We start from the raw sequence: 26,744 nt of genomic DNA, 5'->3' as shown, positions 1-26,744 counted from the left end.
GTTTTTGTGGATATTGGGTTTGGGATATGGGCCATTTTCCCCATCGTAATCCTCCCTTCTCAATATATCCACCATCTCCACCATCTCTTCAAAGGCCATGTTTGTGGCCTTATACCTCTTCCTTGCTCCGGAAGCATGGGGTTGAGGGCTTTCCTCCGCGCTGCTCACTGAAATTCCGTCCGCCATTTTCACCTATCAATCTCCCACAGCGGAACGAGGGTAAAAGGGGCGGGGAAATACGGTCACACGGAACGTCAGGGGCGGGCAACGTGGGCGACGCAGGCGGAGCTTGAACGCATGCGCTGTATATAAAGCGTTACCGCGAGGCCGTACGTTTGTCCGAACGGAAGCAGCGAGTGCTACACGCGACGGTAAGATGGTTATCTTTTTATTTTATTTTCATTTTAAGCCTGCGTTAGGAATGTATATAGTGAGATTTCACCTTGTTGATGGTTAATTGATTTTTATGTGGGTTGGTGGTTGAGTGGGGTTGGTGTTTTGTGTGGTAGTGTGGGGGTGGGGGTGGGTGTATGGGGGGGGTAGTGTGTGTGTGTGTGGGGGTGGGGGTGGGTGTATGGGGGGGTAGTGTGTGTGTGGGGGGGTAGTGTGTGGGGGTAGTGTGTGTGTGTGGGGGGGTAGTGTGTGGGGGTAGTGTGTGTGTGTGGGGGGGGTAGTGTGTGTGTGGGGGTAGTGTGTGTGTGGGGGGGGTAGTGTGTGTGTGGGGGTAGTGTGTGTGTGGGGGGGTAGTGTGTGTGTGTGTGGGGGGGTAGTGTGTGTGTGCGGGGGGGTAGTGTGTGTGTGTGGGGGGGTAGTGTGGGTGTGGGGGGTAGTGTGGGTGTGGGGGGGTAGTGTGTGTGTGGGGGGGTAGTGTGGGGGGGTAGTGTGGGTGTGTGGGGGGGTAGTGTGTGTGTGGGGGGGTAGCGTGTGTGGTAGTGTGTGTGTGGGTGTAGTGTGGGTCTCGCCTACATTGTCACAATATAAATAGTGTGCATTTGGTCTGACATTAGTATTTTTTTTTTTTTTTCAGAAATCAAAATGCAAAAGTATACTCCAGACCCCTTTAAGGAGGAGGCCTTCCTCTCCACATTTCTAGATATATTAGAGTCGCACAGGAGCCTGTGGGATTCCAAGCACCCACAATATTCAAACCGTCCTGGCCAGAGGAAGACACTGGGGACAATTTTGACGTTTGTGAAAACCCGACTCCCCCAGGCAGACATTAAGTTTGTGAGCTCCAAAATTCAGAACCTGCGTAACGTGTATAGGCGGGAGCGCAAAAAGGTCCTAGATTCCCAAACATCAGGAGCAGCAGCAGATCAGATCTATGTACCTAAGCTGTGGTATTACGACAGGCTGCGTTTTCTGGATGACACGTCAGAAGCCAGGCAGTCACTTTCCACTCTTCCGTCTACCCTTCCCTCCACCCTTCCCTCCACCTCAGGTGAGCCATCCCTGGAAGATCCAGACCCTTCCTTGCTGGACGAAGTTGATGTGCCCAGCTGGAGCCAGGTATATTTTAGTTTCTAAAGTTAGGATTGCTCAAATATTAATGATGTAAAGTTCTATGTTTGAATTGCTTCCAAATCTAGGATTTCATCACAAATTAAATTAGATATAAGGATACAGTAGTTTCCACAAATGTGGCTCAAATCTTGGTGAACTGATAGAAAAATTATGGTGTCAAAATGATAGCCTTTTGTATTTCAAGACAAATGTATTTGCAAGTGAGAACTGTAAAATTGTTAGTGATTGATGATTTCAAAATATAGACATATTTTATTTATTGATTTCTTTGTTTTTTACACAGGATGAGCTCACCCAGGAGGAGGCCGGGACCAGTGGTATGGAGGAGGAGGCCGGGACCAGCCACACACAGGAGCAAGCTGGGCCCAGCAGGAGTCGGACAGAAAGTCAGGTCCCTCCCCTCCGCCTAGCCAGCAAAAGGCCCAGGAGGATGACACGGACAGAGGAGGAGTCATTGGCACTTATACGCCAAGCCACCCAAGTGCTGAGCAAACCCCCCAATCCTGAGGAGGCCCACGGTACATATTTGGCAAGCAAGTTGCTAGAAATGGAGAAGGCACAGCGCAACTTGTGCGAAGCCATTTTTTTTGATGCGATTCAACGGGGTCTGAAGGGTGAGCTAACACCGACCACCAGACTGTATAACACAGACCCTACTGCTCCTCCTCCTCCTCCTCCTCCTCCTCCTACCACAAGTCCACCACCAGAGGCACAGCCTCCAGCGAAGCGTGGAGGGAAGGCTACACGGAAGAGTCGGAAGTGACTGCCTGGCTTCAGTCTGCTCTGACAGAAGACGCAGGCTTTTGTAGTACCACAGTCTGGGGACATAGATCTCATCTGCTGCTGTTCCTGGTCTTTGGGATTCTAGGACCATGTTGTGCTCCCTATTTACATGTTACACAGGTTCTGAATTTTGGTGGCCACTCACTTGATGTGTGCCTGGGGGACAAAAGGCTTCACAAACTTCAAAATTGTCTCCAGTGTTGCCTCCCTCTTGATTTAGTTTTGTTCTGACGAAAAATAAATATTTATTATTTCCAAAAATATTGTATGTTTTTTTTTTGTTATTTTGGCTTAAAAAAAACAGAGTTTATTTGTGAGTAGGCAGGTACATGTCAAAAGACTCTGGGGGTTATTTACAAAACACACGTTCATGTTAATATAAATATGCTAACTTCAAGTGCAATTTTTAAAGCACTGCAAGTGCACTTGGAAGTGCAGTCGCTGTAAATTTGAGGCTTAACATTTGAAATGAGGGGAAGCTCTGCTGATTTTGAACATTCAATCATGTGTAAGCTAAAATGCTGGTTTGGGTATCTATCTATCTATCTATCTCTACTTACATAGTCCTGCTTGGCCAAAAAAAACGCAAGTCCATCTATATATATATATATATATATATATATATATATATATATAGATATAGCTATAGATATAGATATATATAGATATATATATATATTTTTAAAAAAAAAATTTTTTTTTTTTTTTTTTATATTTTTCTAAAATTGGAATATTAATCATAGGATGAGGATGAATAAAAACATTTGGGATAACTCTGTGTGAATATAAGCAGCAAAGCTACTTCACTTTTCTTGCATTATGAAGAAGAAAAGAATGGGCTATATTAAAAAAACACAAAATTAGCAGCATGACGAATATGCTAGCTTCAATACGAACACTAGTTTTACAAGACCGAGCGCTTCCGCCCTGTAAATCCTTTCTGGGCATGCGTCATACTTAGTCCGTCCAACTAGCCTACTCACGAGCGGACTGTCCGCTGAAACCAAAGTTGGACGGACTGTATTACGGAAATTCCGAAAGACTTAGTCCGCCAGACTGTCCGCTGAAAAAGTCCGCTGAAGCCCACACACGAGCGGACTGTCCGCTGAAATGTGTTTCAGCGGACTAAGTTGGACAGACAGTCCGCCCGCGTGTACGCGGCTTTACAGGTAATTAAATCTATAACAGTTCTGAAATATGCCTGGGAAGACCCCTTTCACACTGGGGCATTTTTCAGGCACTAAAGGGCTAAACATAGTGCCTGTAATGTGCCTGAAAAACAACTCCCCTGCCACCCCAATGTGAAAGCCCGAGTGCTTTTACACTGGAGAGCTGCGTTGGCAGGATGTTAAAAAAAGTTCTGCAAGCAGCATCTTTGGGGCAGTGGAGGAGCGGTGTATACACCGCTCCTCCACTGCCCCTGCCCATTGAAATTAATGGACACCGCTGCCGAATCGCTTGCAAAGTGTTTCTGCAGCAGTGCTACATGGGCGCTATTAACCCTTTCTTCAGCCGATAGCAGAGTTAAAAGTGCCCTGCTAGTGGCCGAAAGGCACTGCTAAAACAATGTTAAAGCTAGCAGCGCTTTACCGCTAACGCAGCCACGTTGTTAGTGTGAAAGGGCTCTAATGAACAGTATGCTTTATGACTAATTCAGTATGTACAGTATTTCTCATCACTCAGTTTGGCCAGGCAGATCACTTGTTAACAGTGTGAATTAATCAACAATCAAAGCACATCCACATATGCTGATTTTGAGATGTAGAGTAGTTGTAAATTTATGCCTATAACCAACTCATCACATCAGCCAGGTGTCTTTAGCCTCTGTTGGATGGTTTTCATGTATCATTTTTTTTATATAATCTATTGTTGTACATTGTGGGTTTAACATGTATGTAAACCCTAAATCTGTTATCTTAATCATAGAGTACAAGACCCTGTGTTATAAGCTGCTACCTTCAGGTCATTGGACACTGGTTTTAAACATTCTCCCTAGGCATACCCCTATAAATCTAACCTACTCTGTTTGTTGCTAGTGTCCTTAGCTGATGGACTTTTTCTTCCTTAGGGAGAAGTATGGTTGTCATAGTGACTATGATACAGTGTATACAGTGGCAATTGAACTTTTATTCCAACAGATGTGATCGGCAGTCCAAATTACCATTTGAAAGATGGCTGAGAACATTGTTGTTGATTGAGAAGCGCTATCAGCCTGCAGCAGGAAGTTTAAAATCTATAGGTAAGGCACTTTGCAATAGATTCGCCAAAAATCTATTTAAGGAAACTGTGTAACAGGGTTTACTTGCAGTAAGCTCTTAGGACCCAGGACATCAGTAAAAATGCAGTTCAGCCCTCTTGGAGAGGATGTGCCAGAATTCTGGACTCTCCATAAACTTGGCCACTGTAATGGGCAGGCTCACATCTAATGATCCACTACACAATCATGAACTAATCAAAGCTGGGGCTCCCAAGACTCTACAGGGTAGTGAACCAACTTAGAAGTGCTTGATTAATTTCAACCACCAGAGTCCCCACAGTATCTGTCTCCACATTTCTTTAAATGCAGGATCTCCTTACAAAAGAATATTTTCCAGAAATAAAAAAAAGGCCAGACTGTAAGGCATCCGCTTGAATGAGTTAAATTTTACTAAACTTGATGTATCAGACCTGCATCATTTCCAACATACAGGATATCAACATTTACTGCTGTTCCTTCACAGGCAAAGTATCTTTACAACAGCTCCCATAGGAGAAATTCAGTGTCCACCACCATTAGTAACAATACAGTTCATTATTCCTTCTGCTCCATCTCATCAGAGTATAACTGTCCTCAATCCCTGTTTCACAGAGGGAGAAAAATCCTTCAGGGGAGTACTTTCAAAGTCCTAACTCACTTGGCGATACAACATCCCTTTCCTTTGTCCCTTTCCTTAGTTCCATTTCCTGCTGCCAACAACCACTCTAACTCAACCCTCTCATTATTTACGCACTCTTCCCAAGCCCACAACTAACAGGGACATTGTCTGGAACCTTGGAGGCGGGAAATACATTTAAAGTGTCCTACATCCATCTACAATTGTATACATTGAGACATGGGGATGATTTAATAAAGGCAAACAGGCTGTTCACTTTGTAAAAGAATTTGCCTCGGGGCTTAGTGAATGTGGGAAAATTAAAATTTGCAAAGAATACCCAATTAGGCGAAATGAAAATAAAAAAAGTTTTTTAGGGCTGTGGAAATTAAAGATTAATTTGTCGATTAATCGATGAATTTTTTTGATCAATCAAAATTCTTTTGATCAGTACTCACCTCCCCGCCGGCTTCCGGGTCTTCAGGGAGTTCCGTCAGACTCCTCCCCCTTCCCCAAGTGCCTCCATCTGCTAACGAAAGGAAGGGGGAGGAGTCCGGTGATGTTGAATTTCTGAGTGAACGTAACGCGTACGGGGGAGGAGCTACGCATGACGTGACCTGCTGCTGCCCTACGTAACTAACATGATTGTCGGCTTTACATGCTGTGTTTTTATTATCTTTATGTGAGTAGTTTGTTTTTGAACACAAAAATGTAATCTTATACTTAAGCGGTGAGCACTTAGATCTTTTCTTTCTACCCATGACCTGGCGACCTTGCTGAGATCTAAGGAGACGTGAGAAGTTTATGGTCCGTGTTAACCCTTTTGATACCCACTTGCATGACAACCTGTTTGCACAGGGGTCTATGCCATAAGGTGAGAATGATTAGCTATACCGGAGGTGGAGGGATTATCACGCTACTGTGGGAAAAAAATACTTACGTCAGTGCTACAGTTTGAATTTAAAACTTATTTGTGTGAACTGTGAAGTTGTCATGAACTGTGGAAACTAACTAGTGTCGGGTGATTGTATATAGTGTATACCACATTTACCACTGACTAATGCAGAGTTGCAATGCAAGGAGATCAGCTAAAAGTAGTTGGATCTGTATGTGCATTATAATTAATCAAAATTAGTCAATCAATCGATTAAAAAAATGTATTAATCTAACAAACATTTTAATCAGTAACAGCCCTAGTTTATTTGTACATGATTGGATGATGGAAGTCAGATGAATTCCCCTCATTCACTAAGCTCTGGGGGAAAATTCCACTCCATGTCAGTCATACTCAAAAATAGATTTTGGGTTTACATGCCCTTTAACTTTTATTGAATAAGAACATGTTGCTTAATATTTAGATTAAAATGTGCAATTATTTAGTTACATATAGGAGATTTATTGCTAGACTGTATGTTGTAATGCACGACATCAAAGTTGTGTTTATCTGTTGTCCTTGATAAAAAAATGAATGCATACACATATATTCTTTCTGCACATTGTGCCCAAGCTCCCCCAAATATTTATTTCTACAAATACAACATTTATAGCATGCATAGTCCCAAAGACTCATTCAGATACACAATAGCAATGAGGATATGCAAAGTGCTGTAACTCAGAATTAATTTCTTAAAGGAGATCTATAGTCTTAGCATACATTTTATAGCATCAGCATTGTAATAGCAATACAAGTGTCAGTCATTTGATAATTCAATGTATATGAAAAAAAATCTCCTTTCATGTTGTGGATGCTGTCTGTCTCCTGTCCATCTCTTTCCACAACTTCCTGAAATCCCTGCATGCTTTCCAGCTTCTCCTCTGCTGTTTACTTTCAATTTCCAAATTTTCCATTTCCTGAAAACAGTGATTCCTGAACTGATTTATATTTACTTTTGCTTAGGGGCTTTGGGCTTCAGCAAGATGGTAGCCTCTGTCAAAAAGAAACAGGAGCAATGCTGGAGTAGGGTTGCCACCTGTCCAGGATTCACCTGGATAGTTCGGGTTTGGAATCATGTGTCCAGGTTTCAGACTGCCTGAAACCCGTACACTTTATTTAGACTGGACTATGGCTTGCCAGCAGGGTTGCTGGCTTAGAGTGTGCGTTACACCCTTTCTCACTGCCCCCAAATACACACACAGGCGGGAGAGGAGAGAGGGCTCGATTTACACCTCTGAGCTCACCATCCATCCCTATCTGTGACTGAAGTCTCCCCCTTCTTTCTCCCACATCTGAGTAAGTACACTAAGGCAAATCAGGGCTCTCAGAACAACCCTTACATCAGAGTTCCCCTTTACACCAGAGGCCACAGTGTTTCCCCTTACATCAGAGTCCTCAGTGTCCCCCCATAAATCATGGTTCCCAGAGCGTCGCTTATGTTATAGACCCCAGAGTCCCTTACATCAGAGTCTGCAGAGTCCCCCCTTACAGTGAAAGTGAACTCTGCGAGTTCGGATGTAAAAGGGGAACTCTGTGGACTCTGATGTAAAGGGGGACTCTTGTTATTAACTTCATATGATTAGAAATGTTATTTAATAGAAAAATATATGTATAGTTTATACTATTAAAAAAAATTGCTGTGCGCCGCTAAAGTGTTCGGGTTTGACTTGAAGAAAAGGTGGCAACCCTATGCTGGAGGCATTTTACAGCACACACTAATTTTGGTAGCATAATTATTAATGTGGAATGTATGTTCTTTGCTAAAAAAAAAACACCTTTTTTTTAATTGATACTAAAGTCTTGTTTGCTTTTTTTGTTAAAAATAACAAACATGTTATACTTACCTGCTCTGTGCAGTGGTTTTGCACAGAGCAGCCTGACCCTCCTCTTCTTGGGTCCCTCTTTGGCGCTCCTGGCCCCTCCTGCTGAGTGCCCCCACAGCAAGCAGCTTGCTATGGAGGCACCCGAACTGAGCAGCAGCTTTTTGTGTCTGTTCAGACACGGGGCTGTGGCCAGGTCCTGCCCCCTCTCTCTTCTCATTGGCTCACTGACTTTGACTGACAGCAGTGAGATCCAATGTCTCTTTGTTGCTGTCTCAACCAATGAGGAGGGAGAGTCCCGGACAGCCAAGTCTCTCGCGCAGAGATGGGTCTCAGGTAAGTATTAGAGGGGCTGAGAGGGGCTGCTGCACACAGAAGGCTTTTTATTAGACATGTGCGAATCCATCTGTTCAGAATCAAAATTCGAACTAATTTTCAGTAATCCGAATTTCCGAATAACAATAGTATTGAACTTAAACTAATCCGAAATACCAAAACAAAATTTTCAGATGAAATTTGGATCGTTTTTTAATTGAATTTAGAGAGTTTTCAAATTGAATTTGAATCATTTTCGAATCTAATTAGCCCTTTGCTAGTGTATTGTGACTGGCTGGGGTTCGGGAGAGGCAATGGAACAGCGGGTTCCTCATGCTTAATCTAGTTATGTAAATGTTGAGTTAATCTAATCTACTTTGATGTACAGGTCTACTCTCTAGATGTTTAGTGGTAGGAGCCCACCTGGATATGGGTGGAGGGGCGGCTGATGGACCGGTTGGGTCCACGGTCCCTTGCCGCTATCCACGTGGGCTTCCTTAGTTATATACACACGGTTTCTTACACACCGGGTAGTTTCACCCTAATGCGCTCTCTGTAGTATTACACGGATGGATCTCTGGCCCCTCGTTGGGGTATGTGGAAACATATGTTGACAATCTTTGCTCCCTTCCCGTGAGGTGTCTCACGGACTGTTGTCTCCTCTGCGGAGGGGGGAGACTGGACTGGTGTGGAGCTATTTGCCCATGCGGACCGTCTCCCCCTTCGTGGAGGATCTGATGTGTGTTCTGTATTAATATCTTGTTATACTAATGTGCCTCAGTGAAGTTTTACATGCCTGCCGTGCTACTGGGCTCATGGCTCAGGTTCTCCGCTTCGACCCTTCACCCTCAATAGGCCGGGCACGAATAGTGCTCGTTTACGTGAACTTTCACGTGGTGTCCCGTTCTTGTGGACCCCTTAGATTTACCAGGCTCCTTGCCTAGGAGCCCTCTTTCCCCTTTTTTTTTCCCTTTTCTTTTCCTTTTTTAGTTTTGTACTAGTACACTTTCTGCTACATTATAAGTTCCCCCTTTTCTTCTCCTACTCCCCCCCCCCCACTGTCTATAACCTGATTTTCTTATCCGCATTCCACTATGGCTCACACAGTACTATCTTGTCCTCGCTTGAAGTATTGCTCGTACAATGTAAATGGCCTCAATATTGCATCCAAGAGAGGACAAATCCTTTACCACATGCATAAACAGCAGGTCAACGTACTACTGTTACAGGAAACACATTTCCACACAAACTCCACCCCTTACTGCTCCAACAGGTACTTTAACAGATGGTTCCACAGTACAAACCCCTCTCAGAAAACTAAAGGCGTTTCTATTGCCTGCCACAAAATGCTCCCGATCGATCTGATAGACCAGCTGTCGGATCCTCAGGGAAGGTATGTGTTCGTAAAGTTCTCCCTATGGGGCACCAAATTTACTATAGCCAACCTCTACCTACCAAACACTAACCAAATCTCGACTGCTCTGCGATACATGAAGCTCTTGTCAGAATTCGCGGAAGGTAAACTAATTATAGGCGGGGATTTTAATGCCCCCCTAGACCCACTCTTAGACTCATCCACCTCTCGCTCATCCATCTCCTTTACTAAGTTGAGGGCTTTTAAACGGGCTATATACGACCTCCGTCTAATCGACATCTGGCGGGTTCTGTTTCCAACAAATCGGAATTATAGCCATTTCTCACAGGTCCATCACTCCTATAGTCGTATCGACTACTTCCTTCTTGACCATAGCTGCTTAGATTGGTCACCTGAATGTGACATAGACTCAATGGTCTGGTCTGACCACTCTCCTATATATCTGGCATTATCTATCCCTTCCACACCGGTGAGGGAATGGACATGGAGGCTGAATGATTCCCTCCTCACGAACCCTGAGTGTTCCCACAAGGTCTCGGAAACTATCTCTAATTTCTTGCTAGATCATGCCACAGATACCACCTCGCCACCCTTCTAATGGGAGGCGCTTAAAGCTGTTCTGCGAGGACTCTTCATTCAGGTGGGAACCCGCTTGAAAAAGACTCGTTCAGCTGCAATAACCTCAGCAACACAAAAGCTTCGGGACCTTGAGACCCAGCATAAACGAGCCCCTACGCTGGTGACTTTGACAGAGGTCTCACTGGCCCGATCCCAACTCAGGGACCTATACGAGGCCTCAGCTCGTACTTATGCAGACAGACTTGCTTTACATCAGTACCGATTTCGAGATAAATGTGGTAGGCCATTGGCCCGCACCATCCATCCAAACACGCCTTCCACATTTATACCTCATATTCGGACCCCTTCTGGAGAAATGCTTAATGAGCCCTCCAAGATATCACAAACATTCAGAGATTTCTATCAAACACTGTACAACCTACCGACCGGTATCCCATCTAGCCCATCCCACACCCCTGCGCCCGATGGACAGTCCTATATCGAGGAAACTGAGCTCCCTATATTAGATGGCAATACTGCAGAAGAGCTAGAGAAAGTAATCACAGCAGACGAGGTAGTGGGAGCGATAGCGGCCACCCCTTCCGGTAAAAGCCCAGGACCCGACGGTTTTACCCCTAAATTCTACAAAACATTTGCTCCTCTACTGACCCCCTTTATGGCTAAGGTGTTTAACTTTCTATCAGAAGGCTCAGCGTTTCCTCCACAAACGCTTGAAGCCCACATCACCATTATCCCCAAACCAGACAAAGACCTTAGCTTGTGTGCAAATTATAGGCCCATATCATTAATTGGAGTGGACCTGAAAATATATGCCAAAATATTAGCTACTAGAATGTAACCGCTACTCCCCCGCCTTATACATCTGGACCAGGTGGGTTTTGTAAGTGGCCGAGAGGCAAGGGATAACACCCTGAAAACCCTGCTTCTTACCGACTATGCCCGCACCCACGAAATCCCTCTATGCCTTTTGACGGCCGCCGAAAAGGCATTCGACCGGGTTGACTGGCAATTCCTTCGGATGTCTCTGCAACAGATAGGCCTGGGTCCCAAAATGCTATCTCGAATTATGGCCCTTTACTCCTCACCGTCCGCTAGAATTCGGGTAAATGGTTCACTGTCCCCTACATTTGCCATTAAAAATGGGACACGACAGGGCTGTCCTCTATCTCCCCTTCTATATGTCCTTGTCATGGAACACCTAGCAATAGCCTTACGCAATAACCCCAACATCTCAGTTGTATCGATAGGCCCCACTCATTCTAAGCTGGCGCTGTTCGCGGATGACTTGCTATTGTTTGTAACCCAACCCCACCTATCTTTACCACATATAATGCAGGAATTCACGAGGTTTGGCATGCTGAGCAATTTCAAAGTAAACCATACTAAATCAGAAATCCTGAACATCTCACTGTCCCAAGAGGTCCCCTGCCAGATATCCGCTAGGTACCCATTTAAAACAGGCTCTACCTCCATCCGCTACCTCGGAATCCAAATACCCACGGAAAGGTCCCATCTATTCTCTTTGAATTATGCACCCCTGCTGCTTAGAACCAAGATGGATCTCTCAAACTACGCAAAGAAATGCCTATTGTGGCTAGGCAGAGTAAATGCCCTAAAAATGGACGTAATCCCTCGGTTTCTCTATTTGTTCCAAACACTTCCCATTTCCATACCCTCCTGGTTTTTCAGGAAGCTCTGCCAACTATTCTCCTCCTTTATTTGGGGAGGGGCTCGTCTCCGGATACGCTACGAGACCTTATCACTCCCCAAGATTCGTGGCGGAGCAGGAGCCCCGGATGCCTCCTTATATTATAGAGCAGCTGTGCTCACGCGTATACTTAACTGGTTCCATCATTCCTCCTCCAAATTGTGGGTACAAATAGAGAGCCATATTAACCCAGAAGATCTCTGTGCATTGCCGTGGACACCTACTGAATTCCTGAAAGGAGAGGTACCACTGAGCGACCTCACCCGACAAAGCAATACAAATCTGGACCCGAATGAATTCCTTCAAGACCCTATCTCCCATGCAGGGACCCATGACTCCACTGTTTGGAACTCCGGCTTTTCCACCGGCCCTACAGGGAGCGAGTTTTGGACCTTGGTGTAAGGAGGACCACAGGCAACTTGCCCAAGTCCTACGTTCAGACCCCTCTCTGACTCATGACGTTCCCTCTGACCCATCTTCTCAGGCCTCTACGCACTGGCTGCAGAGACAACAGGTGATTTCCTTCATTCGCACTTTCCCATCGTTACCTAATGTACTCGCTGACTTAACGGACTTGGAGGGCATGCTGCTCCAGGCCACCCCTCCTACACATGTAGTCTCTCAATTATATTCCCTCTTACATGTGGCTTATAATCCTGACCTTCCCCCATACACACAGGCATGGAAGGAAGACCTGGGCCACTCCATCTCGCCTGTAGACTGGCAAAAGTGCTTCATACTGACCCATAAAATGTCCATAGCCTCCAACTCTCAAGAAAAGGGGTTCAAGCCGTTGAACCGCTGGTACAGATGCCCTTCGACTTTGCACCGAATCAATTCGACACTTCCGGATACTTGCTGGCATTGCTTGTCATCTAAGGGAACCTTACTTCACATTTGGTGGGCATGCCCCCCTGTGAGGAAGTTCTGGCAAAAGATCCTTGACTTGTACTGCAAGCTCATGGCGACCTCCATCGCACCCTCTTCTGAGATGGCTCTGCTATCTCTGCTCCCGGGACCACTTAAGTCAGTCAAGAAAGACGTTCTGTGTCACTTTTTGGCGGCTGCTAGAACGGTGTTGCCCAGACATTGGAAGTCGACAAGCATGCCTTCCCTGGGGGATTGGGCAATTGAAGTGGACCGAATTAATAGTTTGGAAAGATTGTTGTTGCAGGAAACGGGTGGGGAGGAACAATTCTCTAAGACCTGGACCTCATGGTCGATGTTTCGATATTCCTCAGAGTTTATCTCATGGGCCACAGAGGACTCTACCGATACACCTGTGTGATCAGGGTGGAATGTATACCTTTTGATCCCTAAGCTCTTTACTGTCCTGACCCCTCTTTCTTCACTCTCTTCCCCCTTTCTTCCCTCCCCTATACAAGTTGCAGTAATACCCGATTACTTAAGTTATGACCTCCAGTCTCATTAGACCAGAATGGTGGCACATACAGAGCTTCCCCCCCAGAGTGAACGTTACCAGAATGAGAACAATAGCCCTAGTCTACCTGTAATGAGTGGGCATCACTCGCTGAGAGGATAGTGGTGCGCACACACCCACTTTAACTTAGACTAATCATTGTAGGACTACAGGCTCTTCTACCATACTACCTAAATCGAAGCTCAAGACAAACACTTTACCCTCGTGATAGTTCGACACCACTGTAGTAGAGTGGATTTCTTTGTGATTTCCTTTTTTATGTTTATGTAACAATGTAAAACGAATATGTTAGAATATTCTGTATTTTTTTGTTTTTTTTTTCCCCTCCTATCTTGCTTTTATATCTCAATAAAAATAAGATTGAATTAAATAAATGTAACTAATTTAACTAAACAAATTTATGCAAATAATAAATTGATTGAACCCAAATAAACTGAATGAATTCTGAAAACAAATTAAATGAATGAAACAAACTTAACTAAATACATTTATGTAAATAACAAACTAAACTAAATGAAACAAAGCTATTTTTTTCGTCCTGCACATGTCTAATTTTTATCTTAATGCAAAGAATGCATTAAGATAAAAAGTATAAAACCTTCTGCCTTTACAATCACTTCAAGTTGTTATGGGTAAAGTTCTGTTTTAAGAAGCCAAATGATGGCAATAACATGTCAGGAGATCTGACCTAACCAAAATCATCTAGTACTCCTTGAATACAGGTTCTTGGTGGCTCCCCTATGCTGGAGTGAGTTGGTGTAATTTTGACGCAGTTTGCACAGGAGATAACCCACTTCTTCAGGAAAAGTTTCAGCAAAAACACTCATGGCTAATAGCCAAAAACATCAAATTAGAAACACATTGGATGGTCCTCCTACAAATGGTCACTGTCACCAATGTAATGCCACAGGACGGTCCTCCTTGTTTTCCAAGATAGTCGTTAGTTCCTATGTAATTGGAACTAGATATCAATAGTCAAAACATATAGTATGCACCTAGTGATATACAAGGTATTATATTAGGTAGGTAAAGAAATTCCCATCAAATTCATTCCTCAGATCAGCATGGAGTGAAGTTTTGTTTTAAGCAGCCAAATAATGCCAATACAATTTCAGGAGATCTCATCTCTTTGTATAACAATTTGTTTAATGCTAGTTACTACATTTTTGATTTTCAGCAGTTTCCTTTGTACAGTTAAGCCTTGCTCAATGCCACAATGTAACAGCTAAGCAGAAACTATCCTCCCCTTCCGAAAAACAGGAAATTGTGAGGAAGGCCTCAATGAGAGACTCTCATTGTGTAGACTATGTAGGTCTGGTACCTCATCCTAATCAATGATATACAAAATAATGGACCCTAACAAACTAAATGTAAGGACTATAACTGTACCACATTTTTGTAAAAAGTATAAAAAAAAATGTTTTATATGATAAAAAATTACACATACAAAACACACAAAAACTGCATATAAAACATAACCAAAACCATCTAGTGCTCCTTGAATACAGGTTCTTGGTGGCCCCCTATGGTGGAGTCCAGTGAGTTTCTGTAATTTTGGCGCAGTTTGCGCAGGAGATAACCCACTTCTTCAGGAAAAATTTCAGCAAAAACACTCATAGCTAATAGTCAAAAACATCAAATTAGAAATACATTGAATGGTCCTCCTACAAATGGTCACTGTCACCCATGTAATGCCACAGGACGGTCCTCCTCATTTTCCGAGATAGCCGTTAGTTCCAATGTAATTGGAACTAGGTATCACTAGTCAAATCATATAGTATGCACCTAGTGATATACAAGGTATTATATTAGGTAGGTAAAGAGATTCCCATCATATCGTTCCTCAGATCAGCATGGAGTGAAGTTCTGTTTTAAGCCAAATGATGCCAATAAAATTTGAGGAGATCTGATCTCTTTGTATAACAATTTGTTTAATGTTAGTTACTACATTTTTGATTTTCATCAGTTCCTTTGTACAGTTAAGCCTTGCTCAATGTCACAATGTAAAAACTAAGCAGAAATTATCCTCCTCTTCCGAAAAATAGGAAATTGGGAGGAAGGCCTCAATGAGAGACCCTCATTGGGTAGACTATGTAGGTCTGTTACCTCATCCTAATCAATGATATACAAAATATTGGACCCTAACAAACTAAATGTAAGGACTATAACTGTATCAATTTTTGTAAAAAGTATCAAAAAAATATTTTTATATGATAAAAAATGACACATACAAAACACACAAAAACTGCATATAAAACATAACCAAAACCATCTAGTACTCCTTGAATACAGGTTCTTGGTGGCTCCCCTATGGTAGAGCCCAGTGAGTTGCGGTAAAGAGATTCCCATCATACCATTCCTCAGATCAGCATAAAGTGAAGTTCTGTTTTAAGCAGCCGAATGATGCCAATAAAATGTAAGGAGATCTCATCTCTTTGTATCACAATTTGTTTAACCACTAGAGATCCGTGCTATAGCCGAATGACAGCTACAGCAGGGACCTGCATTGCCGGGACAACGTCTATTGACGTCATCCCATGCACGAGCGACCTGCGCGCCCCCTGAAGGGCGCACACGGCACGCTCTGTGATCAGCAAGTCTATGAGGCTGATCATGTGATGTCAACAAAACCGATAATCGGCTATTTTTTTCTCCTCGCACTGTCAGAAAAAGAGAGCAGATCACTGGCGGCAGTGAGAGGGACATCAGTCCCGATCACTTTGATGTGCCGCCAGATCCTCAGTGCCCACCTGTGCCCTCTACAAGTGCCATCTAGCAGTAGGCAACAGTGCCGCCTACCAGTGCCCACCAGCGCCACCTGTCATTGTCCACAGTGCCACCTGTCAGTGCCCACAGAGCCACCTGTCAGTGCCCACAGGGTCATCTGTCAGTGCCCACATTGCCACCTGTCAGTGCCCACAATGCCACCTGTCAGTGCCTACAATCAGTGCCTGAAGAACAATGTTGCACATCAGTGCCACCTATCAGTGCCCATCAGTGCCACCTATCAGTGCCACCTATCAATGCCCATCAGTGCCATCTATCAGTGGTACCTATCAGTGCCACCCATCCCTGCCACCCATACAGGCCCATCAGTGCCATCTTATCAGTGGCCATCAGTGCCACCTTATCTGTGCTCATCAGTACCAAATTATCTGTCCCCATCAGTGCCACCTTATCTGTGCCTATCAGTGCCACCTTAACTGTGCCTATCGGTGCCCACCAGTGCAGCCTATCGGTGCCCACCAGTGCCGCCTCATCAGTGCATATCAATGAAGCACAAAAATTACCTGTTTGCAAAATTTTATAACAAACTATTAAACATTATTATTAATTTAAAAAAAAATTCCATATTTTTTTGTTTGTTTAGCAAAAAATAAAAACCCAAGCTGTGATTAAATACCACCAAAAGAAAGCTCTATTTGTGGGGAAAAAATTATACCAATTTAATTTGGGTACAATGTTGTATGACCGCGCAATTGTGATTTAAAGTGCATCAGCGCTGAAAGCTGAAAATCGGTCTGGGCAGGGGGTTTAAGTGCCCAGTAAGCAAGTGGTTAATGTTAGTTACTACATTTTTGATTTTCAGCAGTTCCTTTGTACAATTAAACCTTGCTCAATGCCACAATGTAACAGTTAAATGGAAAATATCCTCCTCTTCCATAGGCCTTAATCAGAGCACCCATTTAGTCCTGGATAATACTACATTTAGCAGTTTCTTGGACAATTTTTCCCATTGATGTATACTCAATAAAATTAGTCCCATGAGATTAATCCACCCAGCAATCTCATACAGTAGCAAAAAAGAGTTATTGTTGGGGATTTTTTTGTCTCTGAAAATATAAACCATGTACTATATGTTCCCCAAATTTTTACCCAGTATTTCTTACTTCCGATTTACGTGACATATACCTTACTTAGTTAACGATCTTTAACTGTAAACAACTACTGTCATGAAAAGATTAAACAATGAATAGATTTTTATAAAAAATATGACATCTGCTTATACAGTAAATGAAGCACTGAGAAGAACATTTATTTCCTAAAGCAATTGATCTCCCACTCAGAGGAGAAGAGATTAGATCCTGATGAAGAGATTAGATATAGAAACTGGCAACAAGTCTGCAATTCTGATGAAGTGGGGGTAGATAATACATTTAGCAAAATCACGAAATGTGGCATTTCTACAACTTTTTCATTATGCTGTTTCTCTATGTCCTTAAAAAGAAGAACAGATTATTACTGAACTAGAAACAAAAGTAACTTTGTTAATGAAGTCCCTATTGTATGCCTTTTATTAAACACAAATGGAAAAAAATAACTTCAATACACGGCATGCTTCATAGCAAGCTAAGTGTAAACCATGAAACAGTGCTACATATTATTTGCACTAGGGATTTAGATGCATAACTGAAATAAGCAAAAGTTAGTTCCGGGAAGGATTCATTTTAGCAGAAATGATGGTGCTAAAGATTTAATTTTGTAATATTCTGTACCAAGGTACATCCTAGATACATTTTTCTGAAATGGATAGATGTAGCACAAGCTGCCTGTTTAGTATTTCAGGCTATAGCTTTGCTCTAGTATAGTGCAGTCTCTCTTTTTTTTTTTTTGTAATGTGATGTGATGATGTAAAACCTCCTTAGCTTACCAGTATTATAAGAAGGGCAAACTGAAATCTTTTTTTTTTTTTTTTTTTTTTAATGTCTCACATACTGTACAGAAAGCTTAAACAATAACTGACTTACATTTTGATTGCTAAAGCACAACGTAATTTGCACATATATATATATATATATATATATATATATATATATATATATATATATTATATTGCTTTCCCCTTTTCAATTATTTTCTGCATTACAGTGCCGCTGACCTTCTCCAGCTTCCTTGCAGTAACTTTCTTTTAAGTGCACTAAGATAACTTTCTTAGGGCTTTTTCTCAAAGATGGCCAGAGGAAAGAAAAATCAGATGGTCAAGCCATGATTTTACCAATTTCCCAACCACCCACATAAACAAAGGCATGCAGCCTCTCAGGGCTGTACACATGTCACAGTGGCTTCAAAAATGAAACAGCATGCCACAATTGGTGGGTGGTACTGGTACCAAACATGACCCATTCAAGCTAATAAGGCCACACTGTAGCATTTCCTGAGTTTGATCATCTCATCTCCTCTAAAAAGCGAAATATAGTGCGGATCGCTTTTCAGAGGGACGGCAAGGGTTACTGTGAATATAAACAAGCCCTTAAAGAGACACTATCACTTTACCAGTACTGGGCAGCTTGACAGTGACTTTATAAAGCCTCCCTAGACCCCAGATACTCATCTTTGCAGTGCTCCCTCACATATCCTGCCTACATCATAACCACCATTAACATCCCCAGTGAGAACTGCTGGTAAAAAGCTATTACTGATTTAGCACATAATAGAAACGCATAGTCTACTGTGGTCATCACCAGGAATAGAGATGGCCTTGCGGTTCACCCGGCGGTCGGTTTGTGACGAATTTTGCTCGTTCGCGATTTGCCAAACCGGCGGACATCTGGCGCTGTTCGCGGCGGCCATATTTGTTTACATTGTGAAAAACTTTGACCCATGACACACAATCATGGGGTACAGGACAGCCAATTGAGACATTTCAGCACATGGAAAATTAGACATTCCCCCTACCTTATAAATAGACCTGATCTATAAACTTATCCAACATGGTTCCCGTATCAAACGCGCACATACTGAAGATATCACACGTCTCCTCAATACTATAGCCACTTTAGAGGCTTCGCACAAGAAATCTCCGGTAGCCACAACGTTGCTAGAACTCACTAATGCCAGGAGAGACCTGTTGCAAATCTTTTCCCACCGTGAGGCAGTTGCGAGGGATAAAGGGCGGTTTGCCCATTATTCACATGCCAACAAATGCGGTAGACACCTAGTGCATACACTTCAACCCAGACAAGCCAGGAAGCCCATCCCATTTATTAACTCCCCGACAAAAGGCACAGTGATGAATAACATGGCATAACAGAGGAATTCCACCAATATTACTTCAATTTATATAATCTTACCCCCCTGTCTTCCTCTTTCCCATCTCACCTGCAAGACCTATCCACATATGTCCAGGGCACGGCACTTCCCACTATTCCAGTCACCGATCAAGCAGATTTAGAATCTGCCTTCACCGATGCAGACTTTCAGGCGGCCATAAAACACCTTAAAAATTACAGGGGGGCGTGACCGGAAGCCGAGGACGACGGACGTGCCTGGGGAGAGCTCCGCTGAGGCCTAGCTCCAATCGAACCCCATCCTCGGCCACCGCACCCTATTTCTGCCCACCGACCTCTCCATCTCGTCGGTGGGCCATCGGGGCTCCGGACGGAGCTGATATTGCTGCTGAGTCCGCCGCCGGTCTCGCTCTGCAGCAACGGGCGGGCGGCGAGGCAGGCCGGACGCCGCCATCTTGCGGCCTACGCCGACACACGGAGCCTCCGAACGGCGCATCCTAGGCCCCATCTCGGCCGGGACTACAGCGGACACCAGGCGCGGATACCTTCGGATAGCCTCTCCTACACCGGACCCCCGCTGGCCGCCGCTCGGATGCCTGAGAGGAAGCACAGGCCCCAGCTGGAAAGGTGAGCTCCGGCGGCCATCTTGCTCCACCCGAGGCCTTTACCAGCATATCTGCTCTCCCTCCTCTGTGGCCGGATAGCTGACCCATCCAGAACAGGCATTGATCCCTACCCCTGCTGGGCATAGCAACCCTCCTGAGTATCTGCCTGCCTAAATCTCTCTCACCCTCCTACCCTGCACCTACCCTCGGCCTGCTCAGCGGCCATCTTGGTCCACCCATCTCCTTCTCCTACTACCAGTGGACTGTACCTGCCTGCTAATTGCCCTGGTTCCTGCCTTAACTGGTGCCCTCTCCCCTTATACCACTCAGTGGGGCAGTGGGGTCTGGATTCCCCCCCCTGGTTGCTCGGGACTGCTACAGACTGCCCTCCTACTTCATCTCCCTCCCCTTACAGTTGACTGCTGCGGCCTGCACTCCTGCTCCATCCCCCCCTCCCCCCACGGTTGGTTTGGATCTTCTGAACGGTTGCATACTATCTTGGGGTCTCATCTTGGGTCCCACTTGTTTGACAGCCATGTGATCATCCTACATAGGCCTTAGCCGCCTTCCAATGCTCCCGTGCTACTCGCAGTCGCTACTTTTCTATGGGAAACACCGCATGTAACTGATTATACGCCTAGTCCCAACGCCTCATGGTGAAATACGGGCCGAAACACCTTCCTCAGTCTACGTCCCTGGATTTGCGGCCCCCACAGACACAGACTCTGGATCGATTTTTAAGCAGGCCGGCCTCCCCAGCCCCTTCTCCAGGTTCCTTCACGTATGCACAAGTGGCTTCCCAAGCACCGGCGCACGACAGTCCACATTCCTTGTCACACAGCCACTCAGACACGATGTCCGCCCCGGTCACGGTTGATGTGCTTGACGATAAACTGCGAGTTCTCCTACAAGACTTGACGAGCAATGTTTCAAAGGAAATGGGTAAGCTGGCCCATGAACTGCGGGGAGAGCTCGCCCAGATTGGAGAACGGACTGATGTCCTGGAAACCAAATTTGATGACCTGATACAATATGTCCACGTTTTGGAAGAAGACAACGCCGGTCTGAAACAATCGGTCTCTCAGCTCCAATCCCAACAGGAAGATTTGGAGAACAGGGAACGTCGCCAAAACCTTCGGATCAGAGGCGTTCCAGAGGCTGTTAGTGAGGGGGAGATCAAACCTTACCTACTCAGCCTCTTTAACGTTGTTGCCCCTAAAGTCCCGGACATAGACTGGAGAATGGATAGGGCCCACAGATCCCTGGCCCCAAAACCGCCTGCCGGAGCCAACCCCAGAGACATTATCGTACGCTTTCATTACTACGATAGCAAAGAGGCTTTGACCATGGCCACCCGGAACAAATCACGCTTGGAATTTAAAGGAGCCAAGATTCAAATTTTTAGTGACTTATCCCCCATTACTCTTGCCAAGCGTCGCAGCTTTCGCCCCGTGACTGCTCATCTACAAAATCATCAGTTTCCATATCGTTGGGGGTTTCCTTTCCGCCTTTCTGCTACTAAAGATGGGATTCAATACTCTATGAGAGATCTTCAGGAGAGTGAAGCTTTCATACGTAACCTGGGCCTACCACCGCTTCCAGACGAAGACCCCATGCCGCTTCCGACGACGCCCAGACCCTCCTCCATTCCTGCTCGGATCTGGACCCCTGCACGCCAGAAGCCGCAGAAATCCTTCTCTACCCCTCAACGTAACCTGCATCCTAGACTCCCTCCCTGATGGAAGCTTCCAAGTGTCATATTTGGCTGATCTTGGCCTCGGCCCCTGTCTCACCATGTTTCCTCTTTAACATGGGATATTTGCAACTTTAGTTACAGGTTACATTTTCCACTGCCCCTGTTCTTTTTTGGTTGTTGGGACTACAGTGTTTTGCTCTTATTTCCTGTAATTTTTGCTGGAAGGTGGCGGGGTCTCTCCAGATGAGCTGGAACCCCTGATGTGCCTTCTTTGGTTCCATGGCTACGGCTGTGGACTCCTGGGTGGTTTTCACCCCCCAGGCCTTTTTTCTATCAGTAATGTTTTTTTTTTCTTCTACTTTCTAGGCCTATTTTTTGGCCTTTTTTTCATCTTTTGTTCAATTTGGATGCTTTCTACTACAATTTATAATCACATTGTTGTTATTCTATGTCTTCATTTGCCTTTTACTTCTAGGACGCGCCACGAGTCCCGGTTTCTTCATGGTTGGTATGGTTATGTCCGTTTTTTATATGTATATTATGGATGTCTTGAGCTTTCTCTGATTTCTACACGATGGCTTTGAGGGTACTTACTTACAATGTTAAGGGCCTGAACTCAATCCATAAGCGCTGGTTGGCTTTGAAGGAGTTCAGGTCCTCTAATGCGGATGTGGTCCTAGTCCAGGAGACCCACTTTCGCCCGGGGGGATCTCTAAAATTTGCGGCCAAACATTTTCCGGTCTCTTTTATGGCCTCCGACCCCTCTGGTAAAGCAGGGGTGGCAATACTGATTAAAAAGACATGCCCGCTACGGGTTAAGTCCTCATTTATCGATCCTCGGGGCAGGTACATTCTCCTGGACTGTGACTACTTATCTCGTTCTCTTACTATAATCAATGTTTATGCTCCCAACTCAGGCCAGATTCACTTTCTCACTGAGGTATTGGACAGCCTGGGCACCTATGCCCAGCCTTTCATGATCCTTGGCGGGGACTTTAATATGGCCATGTCTGCTAGGAAGGATAGGCAGACCCTGTTTTCAGACAATCCCTCTTTAAAAACGGAACGTCAATCTGCTGCGTTTCGCAAGCTCATTAGGTCCCATAATTTTTTGGACACCTGGAGGATTAAACACCCTACACATCGGCAATTCTCCTTTTACTCTCCCCCACACAAGATGTACTCTAGATTGGACTACATCTTTGTTTCGGCGCCTCTCCTAACGTCGATAGTGGCCTCGGAGTTGAATCCCATAACGTGGTCTGATCACGCATCGGTACAGCTTGACCTCGCCCTCACCCTCTCTACACCTAAGACCTGCCACTGGAGATTTAACGAGTTCCTCCTCCGCGACCCGGTTACCAAAGCTCATCTATCCCACGGGTTAGCCGAATTTTTTCAGCTTAATGAAGGGTCGGTGCGGGACGTGTCCACCCTTTGGGAGGCCCACAAGGCTGTTTTTAGAGGATTATGTATCTCGGCTGGCTCTCGCCTTAAACGGGACTCGGCAGCACAGAGACTGGACCTCCTCTCGCAATTGCAAAGAGCTGAAGCTCTGCTTGTGTCCTCCCCATCGGTGCCGCGTCTTCGCACAGTGACCTCTCTCCGCGAACGGTTAAAGTCCTTGGATATGCACAAGTGTTCTAAGGCTCTGCTTTGGACTAAACAAAGGTTCTATGAATTTGCCAACAAGCCTCATAGGATGCTGGTGAACAAGCTGAAGCCCCGTCCATTTCACTCCTATCCTGACCTCCTGCTACAGCCGGACGGCACTCCAACTTACTGCCCCTTGACGATGACTAAAGTGTTTGGCACTTTTTACAAAAAATTATATAACTGCCTAGCTTCTGACCCCAATCATGAGTTCTCCCAAAGTAGCTTTGATGATTTCTGCGCTTCTTTGAAATTACCAGTGTTGTCTTCCCCACAAGTAGACACCTTAAATGCCCCCGTTACACCGGAGGAGCTAGCTGCGGTTGTAAAAGACCTTCCGTCCCATAAATCCCCGGGTCCTGATGGGCTTCCTTATGTTTATTATAAAACTTTTCTCCCGACACTGAGCCCCCATCTGCTTAATCTTTTCACCTCCCTGCAAAGGGGCAATGTTCCGCATTCTCAGTTTCTCCACGCACATATCACAGTTATCCCGAAACCGGGTAAATCCCCTACACTGCCAGATAACTACAGACCCATAGCCTTACTCAACTCCGACTATAAAATCTTCACCAAAATTTTAGCTAATAGGCTTTCCTTATTGATTCCTGCTCTGATTCATAATGACCAGGTGGGATTTGTACTGGGTAGACGGGCTGGGGATAATACCAGGCGTACCATTGACCTCATAGATCTACTTGATAAAATGTCTCGCCCGGCTATTGTTTTGAGTTTAGACGCACAAAAAGCCTTTGACAGGCTGGGATGGCCCTACATGTTTGCAACGCTTAAGCGCTTTGGCCTTTCTGGTTCTTTCCTATCGACCCTTCAAGCCCTATACTCGTCTCCCACGTCCCAAGTCCAATTGGCATCTTACAGATCCCCGCTATTCACACATAGTAATGGTACCAGACAGGGATGCCCCTTATCCCCCTTGCTGTTTATATTATGCTTAGAACCCTTGGCTGCAGCTATACGGGCGGATTCAGACATAAGGGGAGTCTCCCTCAGACTGAAAGAATACAAGCTGTCTCTTTATGCGGACGACATTCTCCTCACACTGACGAAACCCCTAACCTCCCTTCCCAAACTTCACACTCTTTTAGATTCCTTCGGTAGGCTCTCGGGTTATAAGGTAAATACGTCTAAAACCGAAGCGCTCCCTATTCATATCCCCCCCGCACTTCAAGCTTCCTTAGAATCCACGTACCCCTACCGTTGGTGCCCCGTTTCTCTCAAATATCTTGGCATTAACCTGACCGCCAAGTACGGCTCCCTTTATGAAGCTAACTATATATCCTTAATAGCGGAAACGCATGGTCTACTCAGAAGTTGGTCGTCCTGCCCCCTATCTCTCCTGGGTAGGATTAATGTATTGAAAATGGCCATACTCCCTAAATTTTTATATCTTTTCGAAACATTACCAGTTGCTATCTCCATGCCTCAGCTTAGGAATATTCAGCGAGCCTTTGCTAAATTTATATGGGGGAATAAGAGGCATCGGATTGCCCAAACGGTGGTTTTTGCTCCACGATCTCATGGAGGACTGGGAGCCCCCGATATCGTGAAGTATTACTATGCGTCGCACCTAGTGGCGGCTGTCTCCTGGTCGTCATATTTTGCTACCAGTAGATGGTCAGAGCTAGAAATGAGTGTGGTCACCCCGGTCCATCCGTGCTCCATGCTATGGTCTGATCTGACCTCCTCTATGGCTCAGCTTAGGCGTATATGCCTGGGACCGATGCTTTTTACTCTCTCCATATGGAAACAGTGTCACACACGGTTCTCTCTCTCTTCTCCATGCTCACCCCTGCTGAATGTCATTTTTAACCCAGATATGCCTGACAGCCTTTCGGTGAAGAATATGTTTCCTTGGTATAGGTCTGGCGTCTTTCAACTCCGCCATCTGGTGCATCCAGTATCTCGCAAATTCCTATCCTTTCCTGAGCTTCAGGACAAATATGGCATTCCTGATCGACTCTCTTTCTCTTACATTCAATTCAAACATTATTTCCACTCTAGATCTCCTGACCTGACTCTGGCCAATCCTAACACTTTTGAAACTTTGTGCTCACAAGGCCCGTACCAGAAAGGACTTATATCCTCTATTTATAGTGCCCTCCACAATTCAATCTCACCCACCACAGACACACATCTCTATATGAGAAGATGGGCTACAATTTTACCATCCCCCTTAACCATTTCCCAATGGCAGGACATCTGGACCTCTACCTCTAGAGTTTCCAGATGTGTGGAGCAGAGAGAGACGGCCTACAAGATACTAATGTTCTGGTACAAAACCCCTGAAATGTTACATAAATATGATCATTCCGTATCTAAGTTGTGTTGGAGATGCCAACGAGATGAGGGCACCCATTACCATATTTTCTGGAGCTGCCCTTTGATTGTGCCTTTCTGGTCCATGGTCCAATCCCTACTACAGTCTGTCTTGGAGGTAGATATTCCATTAGACCCTAAACACTACTTATTAGGCCTGCCTATCGCGGCGTTATCTAAATACGCCAAGAAATTAACAGCCTATATTCTTCTAGCTGCTAAGAGAACGATTCCCACTCTTTGGTTGTCCACCTCCCCTCCGTCCCAATCGCAGCTAATCTCTGCTATTGCATATATACGCAGAATGGAACATCTGACTGCGCTGGTGCAAGATACTCTACCCAAGTTTTCTAAAATATGGGACAAGTGGGACATTTCCATGGTTAACCCTGAGACTGTACCTTAACTCCTTTGACCATGTGCTCTAGGGAATGGTTTTCTCAGGTTTGGCCTTGGGATTTCTGCCCCACAACCCCTCCCACACTGATATATATATTCTTTGGTTTTTCTACGCATTTTTACTGGTAGACTCGTGGTGTGTCCTTTTTCTTTTTACTTTTTGATGTGATATACTGAAATGTTCACAGTCTATTTCCCGCCTGCGGCGGTTTTCTTTGACGATGTTGCATTATCAATCTTGACTATTTGTATCACTGTGTACGATTTCACCTGTTGTATGAAAATCTTTTTTCTTCAATAAAAATACATTTAAAAAAAAAAAAAAAAAAATTACAAGAGCCCCGGCCCAGATGGGTTCTCCGCACACTTCTACAAGACCTTTGCACCTCAACTTATCCCCTTTTTAGTTAAAGCTTTCAACGCCATTGATGGGAATCTTACCCCTTCCTCTGCCCTTCTCCAAGCCCAAATAGTTGTCATTCCAAAACCGGGCAAAGACCCATCTCTATGCCCTAATTATTGACCTATCTCTCTCTTATATATTGATTTGAAACTATACGCAAAAATTCTTGCTACCCGCATATCACCTCTGCTCCCAGACATAATCCACAATGATCAGGTTGGCTTTGTCCCCGGCCACGAAGCCAGGGACACCACCAAAACTGTTCACCTCATCCATTACATTCAATGCCACCAACTGCCTACCTGCCTTCTC

The sequence above is a fragment of the Lithobates pipiens genome, unplaced genomic scaffold (genome assembly GCF_037356315.1).
Source record: "Lithobates pipiens isolate NorthernLeopardFrog02 unplaced genomic scaffold, aLitPip1_a1.2 Scaffold_19, whole genome shotgun sequence".
Classification (NCBI taxonomy): domain Eukaryota; kingdom Metazoa; phylum Chordata; class Amphibia; order Anura; family Ranidae; genus Lithobates; species Lithobates pipiens.
The sequence above is the reverse complement of the archived record's forward strand: the minus strand, read 5'-3'. Positions refer to the sequence as shown.